We start from the raw sequence: 17504 nt of genomic DNA on the forward strand, positions 1-17504 counted from the left end.
ATTAACTTATCTCATACACTAGTGAGAGTGATGGGCCTTCCAGATTTCCCTTCCAGTTATTCCTCACAGTCCTTTAATTTATAAAAATTAATCTATTTGGAAGTCAAACTCTAAAGTCAAGAACAAGGAGACTAGAAAGATGCCTGAACTAAACCTTGAACTGAGATATAAGAAAATGCCAGAAAAGGCGAACTGAAACAGTGGTGAGAAAATGCACATAACTGTGCATGGAGGGGAGACTCAGAGAAACTGAACACGTAACTCATTTAAGATATTTTTGCTATGCCTTCTTGATACCCACATATGAATTTGAAACCTAGACAGGAAGCCTTCAGCCAAACCAAACTGTTTTTAACTGCATTCTACTGAAAAGCTGTATCTGAACAAGAACCAAGCATTGGTTGCAACATTTGGCCCTTGTGTTTACGGAATGACAACACAGGAATCTGGTGTGCTGAGGTACAGGCCTTCCTGAGAAGCAAAGGAGCTTACACATCTCCCACCTAAATTAAATTGAATACTCTTGGTATCACTGTCAAATGTGCTCTGTTTCAGCCTGATATTAATTGCTGCAGTCTACCTTAACAAGTCGGTGGATAGCATGAACACATATCCGATATAGCTGCTCACAAGGAAGTATATGGCCCATTTGGCTGCCAGAAATAAGATTATCGCTATTCAAGGACATTTCCACAGAAACGAAGCATCTGTCAAGCAGGACTTGAGTGCATTGAATGTAAAAACTGTGAATAAGTCAGGTAGACAAAGAGCTTTAATATCCTGGCTTTGTACTCTTTGTCCTAGACAAATCAGATGGGTTCATACCTTTGACTATGTAAAAATGGTAGTATTTACATATTTATTATCTATTACATTTAATCTGCTTCTGTGTTAATTTTAGAAAAGCATGGATACTCCTGTAAGCAGACAGTTCCTACCTCTTTGGAAACACTGGTTTAAGTAATAACACAACCGAAAGTCACAGAGGATATGAAAAATTAAAGGCATCAGAGTAGTGGACATAACTATTTTTAAGTCTAGGGTTTCCCATACTGCTCTATTTCCACAGCCACCTTCTCTGAAGCCTAAGGGTCACCACCAAATTCTTTTTCTAACCCAGGTCTAAGCAGTTACATTAAGCTCAGTGGTATGGCCCAAAATACCAGAGAAATACACCGAGTATGGAATTAATCACTCAGTAGGCCTAGAATAAGAAAAGTGTGAATCTTTTTGAGTGATAAAATCAAGTTGGAAAGCTAAATAGTTAAAAATGCCTTACGTTTCTGCTCTTCAGTGCTGCATTGTTGAATTTTTAAGAGGTTTTCTGATGTTTTAAACAAGAAACTAAACAAATGTGATCCAAAAATTACACCTTATCAAACCATGTTTTTCAGACATAGAAGGATGGTCAGCGTCCTACAGCATCAGCTTCCCTGAATGACAGTCAAGACCAGTGAATAAACTCTATGATGCATGAGAAAAACTGGTTGCCAGCACACATCAAGAGAGGGATTACTCACTGAAGATGTGTTCCCTATATTGCACAGATACTGTAGACACTACAGAAACAAGAGGCGAGCTATGCATATCTGACATCACTAAGAAGATCACACATTTGGATGTGCTACTTACCTTCACCCACTGGAAACTTGTTGCCAATTTATGTAGCATATTCCACACATTTGAAATGCCACTTAATGAGACTATGATGACAACGGAGATGTAGGTTTTCTGCTGTCACTTATCCAGACCTTCAGCTCTGGCTGCAAAGAATGAAAAAGTTCATTTAAAATCCAATGAAATGTTGGCACCATAATAAAAGAAAACATAGGTCTACCCTATAAACTATCACAGTAGCCTAAAGAGAGTTTAAAAACTAGCAATTAAATAATACTTATAATTCCAAGGAGAAAATTAATAAATAGCTTTTACCTTAACAGACTTACTATTGCAAGAATATTCCCATAACTAAAATGCTGGAGGCCATATCAAAATTCCTTCACATCTTTTTTGTTAACTCCTGAAAAAACAGAGTTCTATGGAAAAATCTGCTCTGGGAACACTATCCAATACAAGACACACTGTAGGGAAAAAAAGTAACAGCTGCAGATACCATTAGCCAACAAGATGTGCTGTGAACATTTCTAAGTGCTCTAAAGGCATATCAGAAAATTAGTATTTTTGCCATCATGATGGAGAAGGAAGTAGATTATTTTGGTAAGTAGAACTACCACTACAGTAGGGAAAAGACATCTAGGATAAAAAGAAACCAGCTGAATTATTTCTTATGAGGCCTGGTAAGTCTTTCTTCAATTTAAATTAGTAAGTTACACTTACTTCCTAGACCGTGAATTTTGCCAAGGTAAGCTCTCTGAAGTAAGGTATGCTTTGGTGTGATGACCAAGTCACTAATATATAAAGAACTTGGTTTATAAAAATACTCTACACATGCAACATATTTATGCAATTTGCTGTGAAGTACATATGGTATTTTAAAATATGTTCATTTTGCAAGCAAATGTTTGGGGGTTTTTTTTCATAGAGAAATCTTTTCAACTAATTCACAATTCATATGAAGGAATGAAAAGAGACTAAAATTGAATAAACTTTCTCATTTTGATAATCTGTTCAACATCTTTGCACATGACAACATCTCTACAAAGGCAGCTCAAGCCTCCTTTTTGCCCAAGACATTTAAGTTGCTTAGGTAAGTATTTCTCAAACTATAGTCTTACTTTATCCCTATGGTCTAATTTTTTATTGAAATCAGCTTTTGCTTTTAAAAGTAGCAAATAGTTGATAATAGATACTACCAGTCTTCAGCCTGACCTGCCACATTATTAAGCTTTTTCCTGTGTATACGCCTGACCACCAGTGAAGTGCCCATGTACATAATAATTTAACTGCCAAGTAAAGGCTCCATTTTCCAGTTACACCTCACTTAAGCAGACATCAGAGGTTACAATTTTTTTTTTTGGGGTAGGACTAATAATTATTTGAAGCAAATAAACCTTCATACTAATATCAAGCAAAAAGAAACTCTTCCATATATCAATTTTCATGAAAAACATGGTTTAAGACTGCTGAATGATTTCCATCATCACTACAGCACAAGAAAAGTTTAGCTGATTGATGCATCGATACCAGATACTACTTTTACTACAAATTATGTTTTCATTTTCTTATTTTCTGCTGTAGTTAAATAAGGCTTCAATAGGAAGGTTCTACTAACTCTATAACCCTTACAAAAGGGAGAAAAGCCAAAAGAAAAACAACTGCTGTATTTACAGAAGGCTGTTTCAAAGTCCAATTATAATTACAAAAAAAACTCCAAAAAGCATCCATTAAACAGATCCAATGCTCCAAATAGATTTGACACAGTGGCACTTTAAATCAAATCTCCCAAGAAGGTTGTTTTTTTACTTTTTTTTAAATAAGCTGTGGCTTCAGAGCTGGTTTATACAAAGTGACAACTTGAACAATTTTGAAATGTTGCTGGTTAGAGGGAGGGGGGGAACCCCCAAACCCATTGTCACTATGGTAATTATTTCACAATGCCTGATGTTAAATGGGCAGTCCTGTGGCCTAAGAAGCAGCTGAATCCTGCATTGTCCTTGCATGATAAAAAGATTTGAAAGTCTGAAAAGCAGAGGAACGGAATCTCACAGCTTCTTAGACTTTGCTCTGAAAGGGCCATTGTAACATCATCATAAATCCTGGGCTCCCCAGGCACTTGACAACTAAAGCAGTGGACAATAGAATTCTTGTGTTGAACAAAACAGTCCTTGTCTGCCAAAGGGCTTATCTGCTTCATTTACAAATGTCTTTCATTGTACCAAAATAATTCCCTATTAGAAAAACTATTAGGAACAGAACTAAATAAATATTCACAGCCTTGTGGTCTGTTTGGCAGAATGAATAAACTAATACAATCAAGGAGCATGCAAAATATGAGATTTAAATCAAGGAAATCCAAACCAACCCCAAACTTCTATTTATTTTCCTCTCTTCGTTTTCAGTTTTCCTGATTGCAGGAAATTACACTGAATACACAATTGTCTCTGTAAAAAAGACTAGGTATGTTACGCTCACTAGAAGGGATGAAAAATATTAGAAATCTGCAAAGATCTCAGATTGGAGCAAAATTGCATCCAACATGCTTTTAAATCTAAGTATTTCCAGAAGAGCAATTACAGAAATAATAAAAAACATATCTGAGAGTTTAATGACATAGAGACAAAATACTTATAATCATAAAAGGATTTGAACTGTGGATTTATAACTACATATGTTTAGGTCCTTGTTACTGAGAGATATAAAGGCATTAGGGATCAGTTTCTGAAATGAAATGGTTGCCAGATTATTGCAACTTTTTTCAAGCCTAATGAAAATTCAGGCAGCTATCACAGGAAAGAGTGAAAGGGACTAAAATATTCCAATTTCAAAGAGCATTTCTAACATAGTCAGAATTCCATTGCATCAGGCTTCCACATAAACAGTTATTTGATAACAATTTACTAGAAAAGTGCTTATGGAAAGACAATTTACCCCATACACAATTATTAAGGAAACACCCGACCAATCTAAAGTATCGCTCAAGCAAACAGCATGACCACATTCGATCAAAATGGCAGAGTAATCTCTACTGCTGAATGGAAACCTGAAGTAGTTGAAACTTCTTGGCTGAATTATTCATCATAAACTACTTATTCAAATCCGGTACCACAACGTTTTTACACAACCCAGGCAAACGGGCTGAGGGGCTGAATAGTTTTCTCTTCCCGTGTCGAATTATTACAAGCCTACTAAACATATAAATATTTCTAACCTTCGTATTAAACAGATGTTTAAGTGGGAAAATGAAGTATTTAGAACAGCAATACTGTTAAAATGCAAAAGAGTCTTAAGAACATTTAACATAAAAATAACAGAGGTATAATCTCACAGTCACCAGGCAGAACCCAAGACTTCGCAACACGTGAGGTTTACATGCTTCTACCATGACCTTGCAGTCTGACCCTACCACACACCACTTAACCTTGGAGCCGTTTCTAAAAGTGAACAAAGGCACTGTAAAACGTTTCACCTATGAAAAATGTACTAATCAGTATAAAAATCAGAGGGAAAAGGCCTGAATTCAGACCTCCCACATGCCAGCTGAGCATCTCTACCATTTGGGTGCAGGGCTTCACCATTTTTTCTCTCACCTTCTCTTCCTCAGTGAATAACTGACTGTTCTAAAGGTATAGGTATAAGTTCTGATTCCACATAAAGTTTAAACTTGGCTTCTTGTATACTAATTTTAATGTTTGCTATTCTATGCTACACATTGCCCAAAGTCCCCTCCCTCTTGAAGCTGGATCATCTGTATAAATATAATTTGTATAATTTTATTCTGATCATTTAGGCAATTTACAATTCAGGAATATGTCTTCAACAAAATCTGTTTCCTGCCAGCTCTCATAATTTTATTCTAGTCCCTACTACACAACCACACCATATTTTTATATAGTCAGCAGTCTCTGTTTAAGTATAAAAAAATGGATCTGCACTGAAGTTTAAGTCTCTTGGAGCAAAACTGGCATTTAACCCTGCTAGAGAATATATATCTGGGTGCCTTGACTAGGAGGGTAGTGTCCTTGACTAAATATAAATTGCTCCTGCAAGCTATTATCTTAGGATCTAAATAAGCTTATGCTTGGAATCACCTTCCAGGAGAATCTATCTTTTTCCACTTACTACAGGCAGATAAGTCAAGTAATGTGAATCCCCACAGGCAGCAACCAAGATAGCAATATAGCATCCTCGAATAATTTAGGTGGGAAGGGACCTCTGGAGGTCATCTGGTCCAACTCCACCACTGAAAGCAACACCAATTTCAAAGTTAACTTTAGGTTATTAAGGCTGTCACTTCATTAATGTTAATAGCTGAAATTAGCAGCATGACCAAGGTGTCTCTGTGTGGACACCAACGCTTTAAGGGCTTACCATCTTATGCTGAAAGACAGCCACGTGAAAACCAATAGAACAGAACAAAGGGCAGGAATTGCATCAGAAAGAATAAAAAAGCAATCTTGTATAATCTGCCTTATAAATACATACATATGCAATTACAGGGTCTATTGGCAGGTCAGGGCCAACGACTGATGGCTGACCACATTTCAGAGTCTGGGGGAGGCTTGCAGGGCTCTGTGTGTGCTCCTGAGCACCCAGAGGGCCCGCAGCAGACCTCAGGTATACCCCATGCTGAGCAGCAGTGATGGAGGAGCACACATTTCCTGTTTCTGTCTTTCACCACCACAATACTCGAACACTTCAGATTTGTTTTATTACCTCCTGGTTCTGAGGTAGGAAAGTGTTAATATCTGTATTCCACAGCACAGAGTTCAGTCCTGGGGGAGGTAGGTTTTCAACCCATGGTTTCCATACGCAGCCTGTCATAAAATGAGGCTTGAAAACAGATTTTGAACTAAACAGTTGTGCCACCCTGTAGCTTCCTCCAGAAGGAAAGAAAGACCTTGCCACCCAGGGGTGATGCCTTCTGGAAGGCAGGACACGTGTGAAAGGCAGGACACGCAAGAAAAGGCCAAAACCCAGGAGCTGCAGAGGAGGTTTCACAGAAACAAGATTCTGTTCAAAGCAGGCAGACAGCCTGTTTCTCTGTCTTATGAACTATTCTGATTTTACATTACAGTCTACCAAAATATCGTCCCTCGGTGTTCCCATGCCATCACCATGCTGTTGAGTGCTGACCAATATTCTGCAGGTTGCAATACCACAAGCAGGGAACCAGTGAGACAGACTGCTTCCAATTACCATGCATTGAAAAGTAGTCAACTGTCCTGAATGCTAAGCTGTTAGATGTGAAGGCCACAAATAATGTCAGAAATTAAGAAACTGAAAAGCAGAATAGACCTATGCCCCCATGAGAGACAAAAATATATATCTTAACACTTTTTAGAATATTAACAACTGCGGACTAAAGCCCAAAATCTCTTCTGTCCAAGGCCAAACGAAATAGCTATAAGAGAAAAGGTTCATGTGGGCTCACAAGGAACAAATTGGTCACCCTCAAAAAAGCTCTTTACAGATCACATGAGTGCCCAGGCCCTGTGCTCACCCAATAGAATATGACTTTATCAGGGTTTTTTCCTTGCTTTTGGGTCACAAGTGCCTGAAGGTAGACAACAGGCCCTTGAGGATAAAGTCTGTATTAATTAGCTTCATGCTGCTCCAGTCCCATCCTATCCAGGTACTAAGAATACAAGTGGGTTGGGAGGCCTGAAGGCAGGTATGTTCTGTCATTTTAAATATCATAAATCAAGCCCACCATTTCAATGCTTCCAACTTCTCTGAGTTTCTTCCAAAACCTAAATTTGTAAGAAGAGGATCCACAGCAACTAGATACATACTTTTTATACATACATGCCTATACAGACACATAAGCAAGTAAATAAGTCAAATTATTTTTTGCAACTTTTTATGCATAAACAAATATTTTAGTGTACCACACTGTATATAATTTGAATTCTCTGCACTCAGAAAAAGTCTTTATTTGCCCACTAAAAGCTTGGTATTTACATTTGTTAACAGACTAATTTAAATGTACGTTCTTGAACCACCACCAGTAAAATGCTCACATATATTCTCTCTTGAAAAAAAAAAAATTACACGTACAAAGCATACAAAATCAGTTACTACTATTGCAAGAGGCATACAGAATTGCTCTAATGCATTCTAAGTCATGCTGGAACACAGCTTTCACTGGCAGCAGATGTCAGAGACTACTCATTAGAGTGGGATCATGGCAATATTTTTATGGCCAATTTTCCCTGCAGATTTTTTTTTCTTGTTTGTTTCCTGCCCTTGCCATTTTCATACTCCTGTTCTTTGGAGCTTTTCTTCCACTAAACACAAATGGCCAGATCCTTCCTCTACAGCAAAACTGTAGCAAAGACTGTCTTCACTAGCATTTGGCACATTTTGTCTTTCTCTTCTGCTGCCAATTTCAGTAGGTTGTTCTCTATTTCTTTCCTCTAGCTTTCTTCTGCTTTCTTTTATCAACCTCTTCTAGTGACCTGAAAAGAAAAACTAAAAATTGAGAGCCACTGAAGTATATGCTGAATGCCCCTATTAGTTAAGCTGTAGGGGACACTCAGCACAGTAAAAAAATTCAACTATCCTTTCAAAAAATCTTTATATAAATGTTCTACAAAATCATCCTGCTGGTTCCAGGTCCACTGGAGACGCCCAAGAAAGAATAATTCAGAGATACCATAAAGGAGAATAGCTCAGAATTCATCCAAGAGGCTCAAGAGAGACAGAGTTCTTTGGTCTTAGGGACATTTTTTTCCTACCTTCTCCCTTTCATTAATAAATAAAGAAAAGAGGAGTTGTTCAAAGTCACTACAGAGATCTGATGTTCCTGTATTCCTGTGTGCCTTATTCAACTCTGAATATCTCTGTCATCCCAGGAAGATACACAATTCATTCTCGGAAGCCTATTGCAAACCCAGCAATACTCTTCAAAGGTTTGTAAAGCTTTTTTACAATGTTTAATTCAGCCTTATTTCTGGACTGAATACACCTCTTTCCCTATTCCCTCCCATCCTCCTCCCAAACTCCCATGGGTCATAGCTTGTCTAGATCTACAGAGAGTGGAAGGAAGGGAAAATGGATAGTAAACTCATTTTAGGTCAACCAAAAGGCATTCAGTGTCTGTCTTTCCTAGTCGTCTTTTCCTCATTTCCTTTTGTGTTTTCTCAAAGGACATTACACGGTTGGCTTCTCAATCAAGGACAAGGCAGTGTCAAACACATTAATTTGTCCATGAAACACTCTTTAAGTGTTGACAAAAGAAAGCTTGAAAAATGAAGACAGACAAACTAAACATTACTAATTCCAAAGACCAAGCCTCTAAAGAATACACTTCAGTTTTCAGCACTGAACAGTACTGATCAGCTGATGTTTTGATACCATCCTCAAGAGTATATAATTTTTAAGAAATAGTAATTAAACGTATAGCAAAATACCAATGAGTAAGTATAGAACTTGGAAGATGTGCAAGCACTAAGAGTACTTCATGGTGCCTGGTATGCAGTTTCTACTCACAACTAATACACCTTTCCAGAATTTCAGTGCTGTTTATAGCCAGGATGATATGATTTTCTACCACGTATCATTTCAAGATATTCCACTCCAGAAATTACAACATATTTCTATTTTTTATGGAGTTACTTTGTTATTTAGTAACATGCCTACCTACCTGTTCTTGGGAGTTGAAACACAAACACAGATTTGCATTTCGGCTGAATCATGTAATGAAGTGCTCGTAACACTGACGTTCACAGTCAAAATTAACCAGAATACTTGACAACATTAATATTTAACATTTGTCTGCTATTCATTATGCCTCCCAAATACCATCAAGACTTTAATTTTCTGTAGTGTAATTATTATAAGCTATGAGCAAGTGTATTATGAGCTTTCTTCAAAACAATTATTGTGAAATAGAAATATGCATAACCAAATAATAACAGAGCAAGTGCTCTGCATATTCGGATGAAACCACATAATTAGGAAAGAATTTCTACTGATATTGAAGGGAGTTTTGCCTGATGGAGATAGTCTTAGGTGCTATGAAGGCATTTGCTTTAAATAACAATAAATAAGCTCCAGAGAACTATACCATCTAGCAATCATCTAGTAAACTCATATTCAACCAACCAACAAGATCTATTTATGAAATAATAAGAACAATTAAAAAGTTTTTTTTTTAAAAAAACACCAAACCAAAAAACCTCTAGTTGGCTGAACGCTGAGAACCTATCTCCACTATCTTAAAATATTTCAGAATTGCAGCTACTCTATAATTCAGTTGCTTTCTTTTGGGACTCAGCCAGGAGCGTCCAATGTTAATACAACTAGACAAAAAGATAGACTGCGTATGGAAATAACCTAATGCCTAATAAAAAAGAAAGATATCTTTATAACAATGAAAGAAGTCACTGCCAACTGTGCAGAAATGTGACTTTCCAGCAAAAGCATGGAAAGGTCTATTTGCCAAAAGCTTATCTAAAAACATATAAGTGGAATAATTTTTTGTACAGAAGTAACTTCTTTCCTTTCAACTGAATTGGACAGGGATGGAAGAATATTCCACGCCATGACTTAAGTCTCTTGGGTGGCTTTGGACAGATTTGCTGGGAGTATCTACGTAGTATATTGCTGGCAGATGTGAGCTTTTCCTGCCCAAGTTCCAAGCTGAGTTGAAGCCGAATAAATGTGGTTAGCACAGCACATTGTGCCCAACCCACCAAGTCCTACTGTGAACCGAGGCATACGAGCTTGTGATCAGACCTGCTAATTCAGATTTGGCACTGTGATAAGCATGTTTGTGTAGCTCCGGTGGGCTGAGGTTCTGCCTGCCAACAATGGACTCTGTCAACATGCCTTCTGCTCCTCAGCTCCATCACTAAACTGGAAATAATAATTAGCACCTGTATCTGAAAATGGTATTGTGAAGGTAAGTTAATTTACCCTTGCAGAGAACGTTAAGATGCTCTCAAACTAGAATCATATAGCCGTATAGTTATTACTTAAGGGAGTAAACCTTTTTCTGCATGTAAGCTATGGAACTGAGCCAAAATAAGACTATATACATAATTAACGTTCCATTTGCTGAGCTCTCCATTCAGATAATATAAAATGATCGTCATGTCTTTGGTATTATCTTCAGGTTTGTGAGACTTATCAGTATTTGACAACTCCATGTATCTAAACAAACCTGTTATTTTGTTTTCAAAAAAGCATCAACCTAAGTGAGTCATATGGAAACAAGTCACCTAGTAAGTTTACCTAAGAGAGTGAACAACTTTGCTTCAACACCTTGCTGATTCTCAAGTCACAGCAACTGTAATTATAATGTAGTCTTTTTTTAACAGACAGCATTCTGCATGCTAAATTATGGCTGAATGCTTCAGAAAATTCATTTGAGAAGTTTCAAATGACAATAATTAGCTTCCCCACTCCCCTTTTAAAAAGAAATCTCATTATTAATTCTGTCAAACTCATGCAAAATGTTCATGTTTTTTACATTATTGTTTACTTATTACTGTAAGTAACTGTAGTGCATGGAGAAAGAGAGAGGATGAGGAATAAACCACAGAAACTTCACTAAACGTTGGATTTGGCCTTTTATATTTTGTACTTTATGTGCTTGTTTTATGCTTTTATTTTTCAGGGCACATGAACTTCCCCAACCACATTTGAGAAAATAAACTTCAACAATCCCCCACATCAGGACAGTATAATTTTATGAGTGGTTACATAAATTATCCCCCAAAATACTTTGTGAAGAAATATCTTGTGGTATTGAGAAATACACAATGCTGTAACTCAAAAGGTCAAGATCTCATGGTCTAGAGCACTGCACATCCACAATTATGGTACGATAGACAAAATTGACCAAAAGAAAGTTACAAGTTTCAGAGCACAATCCTGTGTGGCATCAAACAGGTAAATTTAGGTGACAGTGAAGAAGCCTGCACATCTGCCCACATCAGGGAAAACCACCTTTTCATAATGCACAGTAGGGTTCCCCGCACACCCGTACTGGCGCACTGCGTAACCAAGCCAAGCGCAGTCACACACTGCTCTCCTCTCCTCTCGGGATGTGGTAACCTGCTCATTTAGCCAAGCTTGCATGGCACAGGCATGGCCTGTACAGCCTCTGGAAAGCCATAAACCTGCAAAACTGTACTTCGTGCTACACAGATATTAGTAAGTACCTTAGAAACAGGTAGTAAAATTGCATATCAGAAATATGAAACATGGACGGTTGGAAATGGAGTTGTTGAGCTGTACTTTTCCTCTATTGATTTCTTTGTGCCCTGAGTTTCCAGTACTAAAGTTACCTTATTCCAGCACAGAAATATTTCAATTAATTAAAAATAACACTTGCAGGAAAAGATACTTACAGAGAAGAAAAAAAACACCAAAGCATCAAAAAGATTTAGGAATATATATTCTATTGATAGTTTTAAGTTTTCAGATGATTAAATCACATTGACTTTGTAAAACCTTGTGATCATGTGCACTTGAAGATCTTCCCCCATAACAGCAAACTCAAACCTCATAGTTAAATGCAATAAACCCACATTTGCAATGAAACTTAAGTGCAAGTGTTCAGTACCTTTCAGCAAATGTAATTTATTTTAATTTCCAAAGTCAGAGCCAGCATTAGGTCGGTGCTCTAAAGACTGTACTTTCCTAGAAACTTCCAGGTAGGGAGGAGATTGCTATCTGAGCTCTTGTACGTACAGGGTGAATGACTGTCTAAAGATACTTCAGGGATACACCAAGGTCAGGAGCAGTCTCAAGGGACACCGCATCGCACTGTACCTGTGTTTACCAATCTGCCACCTCTAGGAACAGACGTGCCTGCTCCCCCATAGCAGGCTGGGGGCCGTGCAGGACCCCAGGCTTGCTAAACTCGGCTCGGAGTAGAACAGAGCAACTTGTGAAATAGAAAGACAAGTTTAGCTGTCTTGAGAAAAAAAAGCTGGGGTGGGGAAGGGGGGGAGCCTTAAGAATGAAGCCAGCAAGCTTTGAAGAGCCAGCAGGCTCCCATGTTAGCCATATGCCTTCATATGTCTGTTCTGTGGGAGTGTTACAGCTCCTGCTGTTCCATTCTTCACTTTTTAAAGAAAATGTTACAAGGCCACAAGGACTCACAAACATTTGTTGACATTTCTTCTGGGTCAGCCTTAGGAGGCCTGCAAGAATTTAAACATATGGCAGTATTTAGTTGCATAAGGGAATGGGTTGTTTCAGAGAAAAGCAGTATTTAGTCGCAAAACAGTTTAATCCACCATAAAGGTTTTAATTTTTTTGGCCAAAATCCAAGCTTTCCTGATTATGTTTTTCACATTATCTTTTTAAAGCAACAGCAGCTTATCAGTTGAACTGGTATTATGAAATATTTCACAATAATTTCTACTGTCTTCCACACAAATAATACCTTGATCTGGGGTTCCACATCAAACAATTGATGTGTGTTTAGATTTGAAAAGGGGAAAGAAAGAAGACACCAATTGACTACTGAAGTGAAGGTGGTTTCCCAAACCTGTCAAAGGACACAGAACCATTGCTATTTTGAACCACAAGGTTACTTAAATTGGGTTCTCAATATGTTTTAGTAGCAGTACATATGCATTTGCAAAGCAGAAAAATGGGTTTTCCAAGGCTTTACCTTGTTATCCAGATAATATTGTTCTAAGTCAGTTGCTAGTAAACACACAAGAGCTCACTTGCTGGCATTCTTTATACCTTGCCATTAAAAAAATATAGTAATAATACATTGCACACAAAGATCTGAGCTGAGGTTTCTCTTAAGCCATGAATAAAGGGCAGCCCAATGTTAAACTTACTTAGAAGCACACTGGGAACACACCTGATACAGCTATACTGACTGAGCTGCAGCATCAGGTGTGGACCATAGCAACCTACCTTACAAGGAAAGATAAAAGCCCTGTGAGGACTCTTTTTTCTTCAGTGCTTATTTCCTTCAGTATCACAGCCCACTAACACAGAGGTCCTGACACACTCTTCCCTTCTATGCTATTAAATAGGCTACAATATTGTGTATTGATTGTATAGGACAGTATTTAAAATTTGTATTTTAAGCAATTGAAATGGAAGGTCTTGCATGGGAAACAAGAATACAAGAACCGTTCTCTGCCAAAAAAAAATACTATTTTTTCAAAACTACACAACATGGTTTTTAAAAGGTAGACCTGGCCCAGAAATTTTTTTTCCTAAAATGTTCTGTTAACTAATATCCAATCTAACACACTAACTAATATGAACCAGAAGTTGTCAAACAAGTAAGTTCTTGCAAGCAGCCATAGGCATCAGGAGTACTCACGCGTGTCCGTGCACCCATCCTTTCCTGCGTGGCAGAGGCAGAGCCATGTCCTGCACCACGCAGGGACAGGAGAGCAGGGGAGGGCTGTCTGGGGGCACCACAGCTGCCTCTGGGGTGGCAAAGGGGTTGCCCCAGCAGATAGCACATTAAAAGCTAATATTGAGGAGACCATGGATCTTGGTAGGGTTTCTATGCAAGAAAACATGCTGCAGAATTTCGAAACAATACTGTTTAGCAAACTCATCTAGTTTCAATCAACATTTTGAAGCCTAAAAAGAAACCCAAGATTATTTTGGTGAAAACAATTGTAAGAAATTAATTTATAAATGACTGAGATGGATTTTTTAGAAGACATTTTTTAGAAACTGTAGGGAAAAGCAAGGTTGTCTGATTTTAACAAGTCTATTGCACAAATAAATGAAACATCTGGATGAGGCAGTTTAAAAGACAGAGATAGTAAACTTTTAGTATGCACTTTCTTGGGAGTTTATTAGCTGGTAGCAGGCAGGGTCAGGTGCATTATCTGTGTTGTTAAGCCAGATGAATGAAAGTTGCTTGTATGTGTTATTTTAAACCAATTATAGAATGGAAAAGCATCAAACAGTCTGAAATTTAAAATGAGTCAGAGGACAAAATTTAGTTATTAACAGCTGTGTGGACATATAAACTATGTGATTAAAATTTCAAGGTCAAGTTACTTTGATCTAACTTTCATACTCTCAAAACTATCATCCAAATTTGGTTAGCAAGATAACTATCTAAAATGTTGTGAACTTTGCAGTCCTTAAGAAATAGAGCACGTTACATCTCATAAAGCTTTGCAAAAATAAGTTTTTATAATCTTGCTAAAATTAATTTGACATTTCCTGAAAGTTACCCACCTACATTTAACCTTTATCCAAAATTACCTTTTATTCTAGTAATAATTTTCAGCAATAAACTGCATGAGGCATTCTGATATTAACAGAAGGTAAAAATGGATTTTCAGAATCCAACTATCAGCAATGATCACAACCAGGTAAACAAAAATTACTACGAGTAAGAACCAGTAACTTCAGAGGAAACAGTAAATCAAACAAGTATTGATTGTCAGTTACCACGTAACAAATCCTGATGACTTAGGGATGGGAAGATTTGTGCTCAAAGGCTGAATATGGCCATGATTGAAGGTCCTGACTGTATGGAAGACATGTAGCACAGTATGAAGAAACTAGCATCCTCGATGGAAATCAGGTGCAAAGATTTTAGTCAAATGCACATTTGAAGTAGGAAATAAAAATTAGTAGTTGAAAACAAACAGTCTGACACTGTAGTGCCCAACTTTGCGGCTGAATTCAGAGCTTGAGTATGTGAGCCAGATGGATCAAATGATATATCAGCAGAATAGGAAAAATAAAATAACAATTAATAAAAGGGACTGTATGACTCATCCAAAAGTCAGTAAGAAAATGGCATCGGAAAGCTGAAGCCATCAGCTTGTAATAATAACCAAAAGATTAAAAATGCTTTATGTATTCAAAGAGTGGCAGGAAGACTTAACTGCAAACTTTTTGTTGCCTTCAATGGCAAGGCCGTAAAGCAATTAAAGCTGGGAATTGTCAAGAAATTTTTATAATGAAATTTTTATACAAGCACTTGGCATTAAATTCACATTCTTGCCAACGTTATGATAGAAGGCAAGACACATAAGTCCATTTTTATCTTTGAGTAAGGCAAACAATGGAAATATTTTAAGTACCCCAGTGTGAGATTAAAAAGGAAAGTTACATTCTTGAGTGTAAAAAAAGATGACATTTTGTAAGAAAAATTAAAAAAAAAAAAAAGATTGCATTCTGCATCTGGACAGAATGTAAATAGATGTAAAAGTAACAGCATGCAGTATGGAAGAACAGGGCTGCAATGAGCAGGGACATCCTGCAGGAGTGACAATTTCTTGTAGGATGCCGGTGGTATACTAGGGATTTTCTCAAACATTTTGGTTCAGAGCAGTGTGCAGCGCAACGCCTGGGTGGCCAGGCTGCTGCAGGGAGCCAGAGAAACTGCTCTGCACCGGCACAACAGTCTGCCTCATGCTGTACTGCAGAACCAGTGCTATTTATCACAAGTCTTTGTCTTACAAAGACAACCAGTTGTGATTTGGACTCTTGGATAAAACTTTAGCTATCCATTGTATTGAGGAGAATCTGATTCCAATTATCGGAAAGCAGAAAAGAGTTTGTTTCTCTGTTTAGCTACTTAGCCCCATCTAAAATTCACTTCTCTTCTGCATGATAAGAAATCAAAGATACTCTGATACATTCATGAGCAATTATAAAAGCTATGCAAATATTAGCAATGTATCTATAAATATTCATTTCATATTAAATCTTTTCTATCAGATTCACACACTTTCAGATTCTATTTCTGCAAACATTTCCCTAAATTCAGATTATCAAGTATGTTTGCTGAAACAGCATCTTTTAAATAAGTATTCACAGCAGACTTTCAACTTGTAATTGCTAATATTCGTGTCAGAAACCTAACTCAAAGACCTTCACATTCATTTAGGAAACTGAAGGTTATCATATTACTGGTACCTCCCATCAACACAGCTCACAATGAATCAAATGGCTCAAAAAAACCTTACCAGAATAAAATACAATTATGCTAACAATGCATGTTAGCAACCTTGTGCAAGCAGTTTACTGAGATGAGGAAAGCCGATGACTTACACAACTGTTTACTGAATATTTTGCTGAAAATAACTAATTTTCAATGAACAGATTATGTATCTATTGCATGAACATACTGCAAATAGAAAAGCAAGATGACCCTCATTTAATGAATTCTGTTACAAATTAACTACCCTCCTATAAAAAAAATCTTTAAAATCTAACTATATGTACACAAAATGTTTCTACATTAAAAGGATTCATAATGCTTTATTAAAAGATACAATACTAGAATAAACAACTGAAAATTGGAGTCAATATGGTTTAATATTGTTCTGGGTAGATCCGACATACCTCTGGCTGAAATCAATGCAAGCCAGTTAAATAAATGCTTTTGGCAGATACTTGCTGGTGCCTTAACATATTAGCCATTCTTTTGATGAAATCAATAGTTATTAATGATTTTTTTTTTCACTTTTAGAACACTGCAACTGTTTCTGAAAGTCACCAAATGTACACTGTCTTCTCTGCAAACAATGTAGGAAAAAAATATCAAAAAACTATCAAGTTCATAGTTAAAACACATCAACTCATTTTCAACTCCTACACTTCTATATTATTCTTTGGTCAATATTTGTATTCCTTTGCCGGCTCAGCATGAGACAGTGCTTCAGCTACTTGTAGAGACTCCCATCCAGCAAAGGTACCTCTGAGGCAGCATTTGCTCTTACTGTTTTGTTTTCTTAATATAACCCATTCAGCTGAACATGCTTCCATACTCCATTAACACAGCCATTACAAACCTAAAATTTCAGAAAGAGTTGTACTGCGTCTAGTCATATATTTCATTTATATGAAGGGTTATGGAACATAAAAAGGCCTAGCTAATATTAGATCGTTGTAAAACTTCCTCAGCTGTCTGTTTT

General features: G+C 37.2%; 1 protein-coding gene across 2 annotated transcripts in view; it reads right to left on the minus strand.

Annotated features, from left to right (window-relative positions):
- CDH11 (cadherin 11) overlaps positions 1-17504 on the minus strand; it is an 81966-nt gene that overhangs the window by 39365 nt on the left and 25097 nt on the right. For both annotated transcript variants that reach the window (XM_040615470.1, XM_040615471.1), the window contains one exon: positions 1633-1763. The gene's annotated coding sequence lies outside the window, so the exon portion shown is untranslated. The remainder of the gene's footprint in view (positions 1-1632; positions 1764-17504) is intronic.

Source organism: Falco naumanni, chromosome 15 (assembly GCF_017639655.2).
Source record: "Falco naumanni isolate bFalNau1 chromosome 15, bFalNau1.pat, whole genome shotgun sequence".
In the NCBI taxonomy this organism is placed as follows: Eukaryota; Metazoa; Chordata; class Aves; order Falconiformes; family Falconidae; genus Falco; species Falco naumanni.